The 14006-nt window shown below is 36.3% G+C and overlaps 1 protein-coding gene across 14 annotated transcripts in view; it reads left to right on the top strand.

Moving 5' to 3' along the window:
* AHR (aryl hydrocarbon receptor) overlaps nt 1-14006 on the top strand; it is a 503901-nt gene that overhangs the window by 392554 nt on the left and 97341 nt on the right. For all 14 annotated transcript variants that reach the window (XM_086397512.1, XM_086397511.1, XM_086397502.1 and 11 more), the window contains one exon: nt 13467-13581. The gene's annotated coding sequence lies outside the window, so the exon portion shown is untranslated. The remainder of the gene's footprint in view (nt 1-13466; nt 13582-14006) is intronic.

Genomic DNA, 14006 nt, shown 5'->3' with positions numbered 1-14006 from the left:
CATCCTGTAATCTCCCCCAGCTTGGTGACCTCATTTCTTAGCAATCCCCTCTTTCCTGTGAAGTGAGCCCTTTTACTGGTCAAGTTCCGTGTAATCACGCGTACCATTTTCCTCAGATGAATTATCACCACTGTCCCTAGCACCCACTGAAGTCCTATCCTTCAAGGCTCAGCCTAAGTCTCATTCTGTTCACAAATGGAGAGAGATCTTGATTCCTCCAGTCCTCACAGATCTTCATGTTCTTCTGACTCCTCGTGTCTCTGGCCTTTATTCAAATTTTGTATTTAATGCGGTCTTCTATTGTTTGCTTCCTTTTATGACTCCTAGGTGATGTCACCTATTTCCTAGTCCTTGGCATCTCCCACATATTGATGACACTAAGTTCCCTCATCTTTAGCTCTTAGATCATCAAAACTCAATGTTCTATAAGTTCCTCAGGCTCACTGTTCAGAAGTTAGTTCATAGTATTAAATTTTCTAGATACGTTGATTGTAGTGTTTTTGTTATAAGTGCTTTTGTCTTTAGGAATACGTACTAAAATATTTATGGATGCATGATATGTTGTCTCAAATTTATTTCAAAATAATATGGAAGGGGATAAAAGGAAGGAGTCATGCTATTCTGTGCACTACATTTTTCATAATACAAACTGCTTAGAGTTTTCATTCATCATTTTTCTCTCTTACTGCCTTCAGTCACTTCAAACCTACTCCTCCTTTGCTTGAATGCATCTTTCCCCCACCCCTACCCCCGACATGCACTGCCTGTCCCAGCCTCTGGGACATGCTTGAGCAGGGAGCAGAGATTGACATGTGAAACAGACTTAGCTAGCTGTTCATGAGATCAGTGCCCAAGGAGAATATTCTGGGGTCAAGTCAAGTACCGGGAAATAATTTTTTGAAAGTGGAAGGAGAGATCAACTCTGTTCTGAAAAGAATAAAGAATTGAAAGTTATATCTCCACCCTACCATATCCCCAGTTTTGTGATTCTCTGCACATATGACAAGAGAAACAACCCAAATCCATGGTTTTATGTTGTATCCTTTGCTTGAAATATCATTCCCTTCTCCTCTTAACCTACTTAGCAATTATCTATTTAGGCTTCATTTAAGACTCTGGTCAACCATCTCTTTTTCTTTTTGGTACTCTCTGAACTCTGTCTCCCATAGGCAGAATTAAATAGTTCTTCATCAATTTCCCCTTTTACTGTTGCCTTTTTTTCTTTAAACTACATCTCTGAGGAGTATAGTGATTAGTTTTTCTGTGTTATTCTGGCCTTATGCTTCTGTGGTGAGAGAACTAACTTAGACAGTCTCCCCCAAATTCTAAGCTCTGAGTTCAGGGACTATCTTCTTCTTGATTTCCCAGTTAGCACAGTGCCTTGAAAAACTAGATGTTCTGTGGAAGTCTGACATTGAGTCAGATAGAATTGAATTTCCTTGTATCTGATGCTCCCCTTTTTCTGCTAATATCTATATACTGAAAGTCTCCTTTCCTGAGTTTCCCCGCTCCAAAGTGCTTCATCTTCCTCTGAATTCACAGAGCTTTTTTTGCCCTCCACGGCACATATTTCTGTTTTGGTTTTGGTGTCCTGTTTCATTTGCTGTTTAAGACTGGTGAGAATGGTCACCATACCTTTTCATCCTACTATTTTCTATGGAACTTTCTCAGGGTTTGGTTCCTGAGCACACTTGAAAACTGTGTTGAATGTTTGAATGTAAAAGACCTGGGGAGAGCCTGCTTCCTATTTGAGATCAGCAATACTGATTATTCCATGTCTACTATTTGCATAAGTAATTCCATGAGCTCTGTTATTTACAGAAGGAATAAAGGCAGCCACAGTTTAGAGAGTGAATCCTCACAAAGTACCTTAAGGTCTCAAGAATAATACAGCATGTGTCACCTATTCAGTCAATTGTTGTTAAGTCACTGATTCTTTTGTGACCCCTTGGACTGTAGCCCTCCAGGCTCCGCTGTCCATGGGATTTCCCAGGCAAGAATACTGAAGTGGGTTGCCATACCCTCTCCAAGGGATCTTCCCGACCCAGTGATTGAACCCATGTCTTCTGCATTGGCAGGCAGGTTCTTTCCCACTCCACCAGGGAAGCCCCCAAACAAAAGCACAATAATGGAGGATTCGTACTTTCATCTTAGAGACAAGTAGACACCAGCTACATTAGTATCTGATTTAGGAACAGAGCTCAGAATTTTCTCAGGAGACTTCTGAATCCAACTCCAGTGTCCTTCCCACCCTCACTGCAGGTGCCTGCATGTAGATGATAACCCTGGCTCATTTAATACAGCCAGAGACTTGATCATCTGTAGGTTTGGTATCCACAGAGAGTCAAACCCCCATGGAAGGGATGGCTGTACTTCTCGTCTGTTCCAGGTCTTTTAGAGAAGCATGACGGAGTTAGGAAAAAACCTGAGGCCAGACTGTGTTCAAATTCTGGCTTTGTCTAGCCACATGACCCTGGGCCAGCCAACAGTCACCCTGGAGTGGGGACTAAATAGCTTTGTAAGCTAGAGCAGTGCACTTCAAGAGGGAAACTCAGGTGGCTGCTCTGACGGCTTTTTGGTTTCAAATGAGCTCACTCCGTGCCTCAGTTTCCACATCAGTAAATTAAGGAGGGTAATAATTCCCCGTGTCATAGGGTTGGGCACAGGATTAGATGGGTTAATATACAGAAAGCATTTGAAACAGTGCCTGGTACATAGGAAGCAGTATACAGTGGTTTGCTTTTGTCAGTATGTTGGTGATTCATTTCAAAGTAGAGCATATGCAAATACATTTTGTATGGTGCGAAAGACAAACTATTCAGTGACTTTTAGGGGTCAATTTTTGAGCCTAGTTCTAAGATGTTTATGGCATTAACGTCTAAAATCTCTTTCATTTTCTCCACAACCTTTCCAAACATTCTTTGTTTACATAATCAGATTGGACATTGTACGGAAATAGCTTTCATCGTAATGCGTTAGTGCCATCCATTCCTTTCCAACTGGAGTCTGAAATACTTTTGCATGCAGAAATGTAAAAGTCTGTGAAATCAACATGACTCAAACTTTTTATTCATTTTCAGCAAAAGTATTGTTGATTCACATGGGAATAAAAGCAAAGCTGGTAGCTATTTGACATCACTGGATAGGAATCACCTCAAAAACAGGGTGACATATTGGGAGCTATTATCCTGTCCATGTGAAAGAAAAACTAACAAAGCTGTAAAATGATGTATAATTTATTTAATAGTGTTGTCTATATGTATGCATATGTATATATGTATTATAAATGTATATATCCATATGTGTGTGTGTGTATGTGTATCAACTGAGCATTCTCCCATTCCAGGAATTATCCTAGGAAAAGGACATAGCCAGTGTCCTCCACATGGAATTTATCTGCAGGTATAAGGAGATATAAAATAAAATAATCACAGGTTTTAAGGTGTGAGCGAGGCAAGAAATGTAGAGGGTGGTATGACCTGTTAAATAAGTGGAAAGATCAAAGAGTGAATTTAGGTAAGGAAATTTGGGAAGATTAAGCAGAAGCTTAAAAGACTAGAAGAAGGTAAAGAATTTGGTGATATAGTCTGATAAACAATTAAATCAGTCATAGACACTGGTAAATACCAACAAGATTTTTGTTTTGTTCTGTTTTCTATGCTCATTTTATATATATCCTTTTATCCCTATGAATAAATTTGATTTGGCTCAAATGCAGTTAAAATAGCTTGGACAAAGATGAAACATTATCAAAGATTCGAAATGTAATACACACTATAAAAATTTTTAGAAAATAAAAGTTATAAAACAAAATGTACCTGTAATCCAAACACTTAAATGCAGATGTTACTAACATGTTGGTCTGTTTCTAAGGCAGATTTTTTTCAAGTTCAGTTTGTGGTTATCTAACCTTTGTGAAATGAGGTTAAGTGAAGTAGGTGGCCAACTTGGCTTAGAAAAAAGAGAAGCAAGGCAGAGGTCCTGCCGATATTCAGAGTTCACATGATAATAAGCATGTTTTGGTTTAAAAAGTTACAGTTGACCAAAACAAAAAAAATATTGTAGTGGTCAGAACAGGATGGCGAGAGAAATGTCTTGCTATCAAATACTGAGTTCAATTCAGTTTAGTACAGTCATTTAGTTGTGTCTAACTCTGTGACCCCACAGACTGCAGCACACCAGGCCTCCCTGTCCAGCTCTCAGAGTTTACTCAAACTCATGTCCATTGAGTTGGTGATGTGATCCAACCGTCTCATCCTGTTGTCCCCTTCTCCTTCTGTCTTCAATCTTTCTCAGCATCAGGGTCTTTTCCAATGAGTCAGTTCTTCATATCAGGGGGCCTAAGTATTGGAGGTTCAGTTTCAGCATCAGTCCTTCCAATGAATATTCAAGACTGATTTCCTTTAGGACGGACTGGTTGAATCTCCTTGCAGTCCAAGGGACTGTCAACGGTCTTCTCCAATACCACAACTCAAAAGCATCAATTCTTCAGCGCTCTGCTTTCTTTATAGTCCAACTCTCACATCCATATGTGGCTACTGGGAAAACCATAGCTTTGACTAGATGGACCTTTGTTGGCAAAGTAATGTCTCTGCTTTTAATATGCTCTCTAGGTTGGTCATAGCTTTGCTTCCAAGGAGCAAGCACCTTTTAATGTTATGGCTGCATTCACCATCTGCAGTGATTTTGGAGCCCAAAAAATAAAGTTTCTCACTGTTTCCACTGCTTCCCCATCTATTTGCCGTGAAGTGATGGGACCAAATGCCATAATGTTAGTTTTCTGAATGTTGAGCTTTAAGCCAACTTTTCCACTCTCCTCTTTCAGTTTCATCAAGAGGCTCTTTAGTTCTTCTTCACTTTCTGACATAAGGATGGTGTCATCTGCACATCTGAGGTTATTGATATTTCTCCCAGCAATCTTGATTCCAGCTTGTGCTTCATCCAGCCCAGTGTTTCTCATTATGTACTCTACATATAGGTTAAATAAGCAGGGTGACAATACACAGCCTTGATGTACTCCTTTCCGGATTTGGAACCAATCTGTTGTTCTGTGTCCACTTCTAACTGTTGCTTCCTGACCTGCATACAGACTTCTCATCAGGCAGGTCAGGGGTCTGGTATTCCCATCACGTTAAGAATTTTCCATAGTTTATTGTGATCCACACAGTCAAAGGCTTTGGCATAGTTAATAAAGCAGAAGTAGATGTTTTTCTGGAACTCTCTTGCTTTTTTGATTATCCAGTGGATGTTGGCAATTTGATGTCTGGTTCCCCTGCCTTTTCTAAATCCAGCTTGAATATATGGAAGTTCTCTGTTCATGTACTGTTGAAGCCTTGCTTGGAGAATTTTCAGCATTGCTTTGCTAGCATGTGAGATGGGTGCAATTGTGTGGTAATCTGAGCATTATTTGGCATTGCCTTTCTTTGGGATTGGAATGAAAACTGACCTTTTCCAGTCCTGTGGCCACTGCTGAGTTTTCCAAATTTGCTGGTGTATTGAATGTAGCACTTTCACAGCATCATCTTTCAGGATTTGAAATAGCTCAACTGGAATTCCATCACCTCCACTAGCTTTGTTCATAGTGATGCTTCCTAAGGCCCACTTGACTTCACATTCCAGGATGTCTGGCTCTAGGTGAGTGATCACACCATCATGATTATCTGGGTCACTGAAGATCTTTTTTGTACAGTTCTTCTGTGTATTCTTGGCACCTCGTCTTAATATCTTCTGCTTCTGTTAGGTCCATACCATTTTTGTCCTTTATTGTGTCATCTTTGTATGAAATATTCCCTTGGTATCTCTAATTTTCTTGAAGAGATCTCTAGTCTTTCCAATTTTATTGTTTTCCTCTATTTCTTTGCACTGATCACTGAGGAAGGCTTTCTTATATCTCCTTGCTATTCTTTGGAACTCTGCATTCAAATGGGTATATTTTTCCTTTTCTCCTTTGCCTTTCACTTCTCTACTTTTCACAACTATTTGTAAGGCCTCCTCAGACAACCATTTTGCCTTTTTGCATTTCTTTTTCTTGGGGATGGTCTTGATCCCTGTCTCCTGTACAATGTCCCAAACCTCCTTCCATAGTTCTTCAGGCACTCTATCAGATCTAATCCCTTGAATTTATTTGTTACTTCCACTGTATAGTCGTAAGAGATTTGATTTAGGTCATACCTCAATGGTCTAGTGGTTTTCACCACTGTCTTCAATTTAAATCTGAATTTGGCAATAAGGAGTTCATGGTCTGAGCCACAGTCAGTTCCCAGTCTTGTTTTTGCTGACTGTATAGAGCTTCTCCATCTTCGGCTGCAAAGAACATAATCAATCTAGTTTTGGTATTGACCATCTGGTGATGTCAATGTGTAGAGTCTTCTCTTGTGTTGTTGGTAGAGGGTGTTTGCTATGACCAGTGAATTCTCTTGGCAAAACTCTATTAGCCTTTGCCCTGCTTCATTCTATACTCCATGGCCAAATTTACCTGTTACTCCAGATATTTCTTGACTTCCTACTTTTGCATTCCAGTCCCCTATAATGAAAAGGACGTTTTTAGGGGTGTTAGTTCTAGAAGGTCTTATAGGTCTTTATAGAATCATTCAACTTCAGCTTCCTCAGCATGACTGGTCAGGCCATAGACTTGGATTACTGTGATATTGAATGGTTTGTCTTGGAAACAAACAGAGATCATTCTGTCATTTTTGAGATTGCATCCAAGTACTGCATTTCAGACTCTTTTGTTGACTATGATGGCTACTCCATTTCTTATAAGAGATTCTTGTCCACAGTCATAGATATAATGGTCATCTGAGTTAAATTCACCCATTCCAATCCATTTTACTATCAAATACTACCATGTATCATCTCCCTAACAATGGAAGTAATAACCTTGAAGAAGAGGGACCATAGAGAAATTAGCCTTGTTCTGATGGCAGGAAGCTGTGATGGTTGATGCTTTTGGCCCTAACATGGTCCCCAGTCAATGACAAGAACACAGCAGCACACATCTTGTTCATTCACATCATTTGAGATCTAGGTTTTTCATAGCTGTCCACATTATATTTTCCTTCTCCTGTTCCTTCTCTCTCTCCATTTCTCATGCTGAAGAGTCTTTAAGTTCTAGCTTGCTTTGTTTTTTTGAGACAATACTAAACTCACAGATCTCAGTACCACTTTCTGAGGCTTGTGCTTTAAGGGGCTCAGAGTGCACACACCTTCTTCACCTCACTTTGCTGTGAATAAACAAGAAATGGAAAATAAAGGCCCAGGAGCAGCCAGGTCTGAATAAGAGGAGCCCATCCATAAACACTGAAAGAAGAATGTGCTCATTTAAACAATCATCCACTGGGACCAGGAATGGGAACTGAGAGAGAGAAAGGATTGGGATATTGTTAATTGCTCTACTGTTTTTCACTTTATGCAATAGACTTCTCTTCTTCAGTGCGTGTAGTCAAAGAAGCAAATTAGGTTGAAACAATGGCACAGGCTAGGTAAAATCAAGTTTTTGTCTCAGGAGTCATTTGGCAATTATGTCTTCCCTTTCATGCATGGGTAGGTAGGTAGAGAGACACAGATATGTATACATATGTATGTATATGTGTGTGCATTCGTTATTGTAAACACAATTTGTACCTTGTGTTTTTATTTTCCCATGTCATAAATTCATCTTCAAAAACATTAAATGAGTAATGAACAGCTGTATCAGAGTTTAACTATAAGTCCTATTGCTGGACTTTTAGTTTGCCCCAAATGTTATAATTGATGCTATAATGCTGTAATAGAAGGTTATTATAGAATATTGATCTTTGTCCAGTTGCTATTTTTTAAGGATAAATCCTCAGACATAGACCTACTATAATCAATCATTTGAGTAATTTTCAAGGTTGTTGCCTGTGTTAAATTGCTCTCTCAAAAGCAATGTTTAAAGAAGACTTTCTCAGTACACCCAGCAGTGTTAACTATCTTTCACAGAAGTCTTTACTGGCATTAGTTTTAATGAGGTTTAAGATCTAAGTCAGAGTCACTTTTTATTTTCCTTTCTTCTGTCTTTTTGGAGAGAGAGGATATCAAAACAGGATTGATGGTAGAGCTAAAATTTGCACAAAATAATCAGCTACAGTTTTTTTTTTTTTTTCTTAAAGCATGTAGTTTTAAAAATATACACAAGATTGGTCTATGAGTTTATTTTTGGAAAGATTATTTTCTTAGGGCCATTTCAGTGACCTTTGGTTAATACTGCTTTTGAATCCTGTATGGTCAACACTGTTTTTGAGCTGAGATATTTCTAAAACTTATTTAGACACTGCTGCTGCTGCTGTTAAGTCGCTTCAGTCATGCAACCCCATAGACGGCAGTCCACCAGGCTCGCCTGTCCCTGGGATTCTCCAGGCAAGAACACTGGAGTGGGTTGCCATTTCCTTCTCCAATGCATGAAAGTGAAAAGTCAAAGTGAAGTCGCTCAGTCGTGTCTGACTCTTAGCAACCCCATGGACTGCAGACCCCATGGACTGCAGCCCACCAGGCTCCTCCATCCATGGGATTTTCTAGGCAAGAGTTCTGGAGTGGGTTGCCATTGCCTTTCCCATATTTAGACACTAATAGACTTAAAATAATATGAACCATGGGTTAACATGATGCATTTAAGCTGCAAAGAACTTTTGATAAAGAGTTTGCCTCAGGCAATAACATAGAAATAGCAACTTTTAAACATTTTGATTTGTAATATAAATGATGTTTATTTCATTTATTTCCAAATGAAATAATTTACCCTTTGAAATACTTTGAAAGCATTTCACTCTACTAAACTATAAAATAAATTAAAGTTCCTTGATTCTGTGGGGTTACAGCTGAAGTGGCAAAACAAATTCTTTCTTCTCATAGTTGTCAAGTCAGACAGTTGTTTTCTAGTAACATTTATCTTCCCCACATTTGTCATTGCTTTAGGCAATTGTAAGATAGATTGATCAAGATTTTCTCGTAACGATAATTTACCTCACCACCTAACTTATTTACCTATTTTTATACATTCTTTTTATTTTTCAGATAAATATAGTTGATTTATAATGTTAATTTCAGGTATACAGCAAAGAGATTCAATTATACTCTTTTTTTCCTGATTCTGTTACATTGTAGATTATTACTAGAAATTGAATATAGTTTCCTGTGCTATACAGTAGATTATTCTTATTTAACTATTTTATATATAGTGGTGTGTATCTGTTAAACTTATACTCCTAATTTATCCCTCCCCCTCCTTTTTCCCTTTGGCAACCGTAAGTTTTCTATGTCTGTGAGTCTCTTTCTGTTCTGTAAATAAGTCCATTTGTTTAGATTTCACACATAAGTGATATCATACAAATTTGTCTTTGTCTTACGTCACTCAATGTGATCATATCCATCCATGCTACTACAAATGGCAATTTGTTGTTGTTTTTAGTCACTAAGTGTCCAACTCTTTTGTGTCCGCATGAACTGTAGCCCACCAGACTTGTCTTTCCATGGGATTTCCCAGACAAGGCTACTGGAGTGGCTTGCCAGTTCCTTTTCCGGGGCGGGGGGGGGGATCTTCCTGACCCAGGGATCAAACCTGCATCTCCTCCACTGGCAGGCAGATTCCTTACCACTGAGCCCCCAGGGAAGTCCACAAATGGCAATATTTCATTCTTTTATGGATGAGTAATGTTCCTGTGTGTGTGTGTGTGTGTAAAACACATCTTCTTTTATCCATTTCTCTATTGATGAACACTTAGATACCTTCTTATATACGAAGCCAGTGTACCTTTGACTAGAATAATACTAAATTCTAGTCTCCCTCAATGTAGTCAATCATCACCATCAGGTTAATATGGATACTTTTTAGACTTTGTTCTATGCATTGTGAACATCAATAATCACAAAGAAAATCTATAGTATTGCTTTGGTATTTCTCTTTTATAGAAATTGTAGCATAATATACTGCCAATGATACCAAAAACCTGATTGTCAGTGACTCTTTTCTGTAAACTCTGGCTTTATATTCTCTACCACAGATGATGAGTCCCTTTGTGTGTGTGTGTGTATATATATATATATTTTTTTTTTTTCACTTCAGTTTCCTTGTTGTTAGAAATTTTTTATTTAAGAACACAGTTTTGATTCCAGGGATTCCCAGGTGGCTCAGATGGTAAGAGTCTGCCTGCAATGTGGGAGACCCAGGTTCGATCCCTGGGTTAGGAAGATCCCCTGGAGAAGGAAATGGCAACCCACTCCAGTATTCTTGCCTGGAAAATCCCATGGATGGACAATCCTGGCAGGCTACAGTCCATGGGATTGCAAAGAGTTGGACATGACTGAGCAACTTGACTTTCACTTTTGATTCCAACATCAAAAAGAAATTATATTACAATATAGTGTAAGACTTTTATAGTACTATATTTAATACATATATAGTATTATATTTATGCTTAGATTATAACAATCTGGAATTTGTCTTTATGAATATGAGCTGTGAATTAGCTGTATCTTTCTCAATAAGTAAATTATTCTCCCAAGAAGTTTTATTTTAAAATATACCCTTTTTCATTTATTTAAAATGCCATTACTATTGTATCTTAAATAAGCATGTATGCTTTCATCTATTTTTAGACTCTTATTCCATGAATCTAGTTAATAATTTCTGTGCCTCTACTATACTTATTATTATGATCCTATAATATGTTTGATATGTAGCAGGCAAGAATATTCCATCTTGGTTTTCTTTTATAGATTTATCTTTGTTACTTTTACATATTCACTCTTCTTAATGGATTTTAAACAGATTTAAAATTTCCAGAAAACATTGCTTTATATTTTAAATTTATTTTTTCTTCCAGTTTTATTGAGATATAATTGATATACAGCATTATATAAATTTATGGTGTATATCGTAATGATTTGACCTAAGTATATCAAGAAATGTTTACTGCAATAAGTTTAGCGAACATCCATCACCTCATACAGGTACAAAATAAAAGAAAAAGAAAAAATGGTTTCTTTGTGATACGAACTGTTAGGATTTACTCTCTTAACAACTTTTATGTAGCATACAGCAATTATATTAATCATATTGTAAAATGTGTCCCTAGTACTTACTTATCTTATAACTGGCAGTTTGTGGGTTTGACCATCTTTGCCCTATTACCCTTCACTGACCCTTTTATTTTTCTCTTAGTATTTTGCTAAATTCATAGATTATTTTAGAGAATGTAGACATCTTTAAAATTCTGAATTTTCTCATTCATAAGAAAAGTATTTTTTCTAATTTATTTAGGTTTTCTTTTATGCCCTTCAGTGAAGTCTTGTTAGGATTATTCCTAAATATTTGATGTGATTATTAATTATAAATAGACCTCTTATTCTATTTTTTAGTTGGTTTTCTGATGTGAATAAAAATTACAGGTTTTTTAAATATGTTGATTTTGTATTTGGCTATTTGGATGAAATTTGCTTATTGGTTTTAAAATTTGTCTTATTGGTATCTTCAGGACCCAATTATCTTCAAATTATGACATTTTGTAACTTATTTTCTAATATTTGAGTTGTTCTCCTTATTTTATTACACTGACTGGGACCTTGAGTGAAGACTGATCAATTACACACTTCTTGTCAATGTGGATATGCTTCCAGTATCTCTTGATTATGGGGAGTGCTTGATGTAAGACTTTGCTAGATCCTTTTATAAAGTCAGGGAAATTATGCATTTTTTATTTTACAAAAAGCTTTTGAAAATATTCATTAAAATGTTGAATTCCTGTAGGATTCTTATTCAGAGTCGTGACATATCAAATAGTTTTTATCCTTTAACATATTAATATAGTGCAATTCTTTAAAAGATCTCTAATGTTGAGCCCCATTTGCATTCCCAAGATAAATTCCTACTTGGTCATTCTGTATTATTTTTACAGCAAATTGCTAGATTTGATTTGTTACTATTTTGTTATTTTGTATCCTTGATCAGCTAGTCAGAAATCTCCTGCTTTAAGATTTGTTAGTGCTTCCTTTGGTGAGAGCTGGTGGGGGCAAGATATTTCTTCATGACCATTTCGGTGTTTGTAACTGTTTTCTTTTGTCTTTTTAAATTTTCCAGGTCTTCTTTTGATAATTTTAGTAATTTTTAAATCTTCTATAGATATCATCTTATGTAATCTTATTTTTTAATCTGTGCCTTACTTTTCCTTACTCATAACTTTTTAAAAAGTGACCTTTTCATATACCTTTTCAATGAATTAGTTCTTTTGTTTTTGAATCATGTTAATTATTTCTATTTGTTTTAATTATTTAATTTAATTATTTAATTTGTTTAATTTCTATTTCATTAATTTTTATATTTATCTTAATTCCTTTCTTAAATTTATTTTTGTAATTGTTTTAGACTGTTGGGTTGATTGCTTAGTTCTTTTATCTTAAATCTTTCTAATTTTCCAATAAATACATTTAAAGTCAGAAAGTTTTCTGTGGGTAAGGTTTGGCTACAAATCACCAGTTTAATATGTAATGCTCTTATTTTGAATCAGTTCTAAACATATTTTTTTCAGTCTTTGCAAATATTTTAAATTTCATTTTCTTTAGTTGTTTTAGTGTACTATAGATTAGCTACCCTTTTCATTCCTTGGATATTCCAGGAGACAGAGAATATTCCTTAATAAATAATTAATATTATTTCTAAGGAATATTAATATTCCTTAAAAATAAAAAGCCTTGCAGACTAGAACACATGACATGAATAGAGATTGGATAGTGTGTAATATTTCATTCCTATGAACGTGGATCCTTAACATGCTACCTGGAGCAAACGTGATACACTTTAATGGACTCTATTCTTTCAAAAAGATTTAACACCTCTTTGGGAAAAAAGAACAAGTGTCACTTGAGACTGGAATTAAGTTCCAAGCGGTAACACTAAGCAGGCTCACACTGTTATTATTTTATTTCCAAGCTTAAGAAAAAGGCTGTTCCTAATTATACTAAAAATCCAGTACCCATGATCATATGGTTGTTCTTAGTTTTTTGGGTTTTTTTGACCTAGAAAACATTATAATTAGTGAATAAGTTAGAGAAAGACAAATATTGTATGATATCACTTATATGTAGAATCAAAAAATAATACAAATGAACATAGATGCAAAACAGAAACAGACCCACAGATATAAAACCCAAACTTGGGGTTACCAAAGGAGAGGAAGGAGGGGGACATATTAGGGGTACAGGATTATCAGATACAAACTGCTATGTATAAAATGGATAAGCAACAATTCTATACTGTGGAGCACAGGAAATTATAACCATTATCTTACAATAATATATAACGGAATCTGAAAAAATATGTGCTGAAATTAACACAGTATTGTAAATCAACTCTACTTCCATAAAAATTAACAATGAATAAAATAATACTCGAAGGAAAAAAATCCTGTACCATTCATTTCGTTAATTTGGATTTTTGTTTGTTTGTTTTTTAGGATTCATCGCTTTCTCCCATTGCCCTTGTCAGATATGAGGCCCTAAATTGGCAAAGAAGTTCTCTTGGACTCATAAGAAATATTTCTTAGTGCCTGGAAAAGGAAGAATCAGAAGGTATGAAATGCAGTTATGGGATTTCTCTCTCTGTTTCTAACAAAAACATTTGTGCACACTCATATCCTCTCTTCTACCACCTTAATGCAAAGTTCTGCTAATGGAACTAAGGTAAGTGTTTCACACAAAACCCAATTTTGCAGACATATTATTTTCTGATGTTTTATTTTCACCTTACAGCTCACAGGGTTTTAAAGAGCCGGAAACTTGATTTTCGCAGTGCACAGACTTTCTGTTTCCCTGACTTTTCATACACATTTTTGAAGATGATTGGCTATGAATCTAATCTTGTTAGCACCATGACCTTTTCACCACCACGTTTTAAGAACTACCTGTTAGACCACTGCCTAACAACCATTAGGAAGTAAAATGCATGGGGTATATGAAGTTATCAGGCAGAATGGTATTCATTCCCTATTGATCCA

Source organism: Bos grunniens, chromosome 4, assembly GCF_055505025.1.
Source record: "Bos grunniens cultivar Pamir isolate PY7600 chromosome 4, Bosgru_T2T1.0, whole genome shotgun sequence".
NCBI lineage: Eukaryota > Metazoa > Chordata > Mammalia > Artiodactyla > Bovidae > Bos > Bos grunniens.
This window is presented reverse-complemented; position numbering and strand designations above follow the sequence as displayed.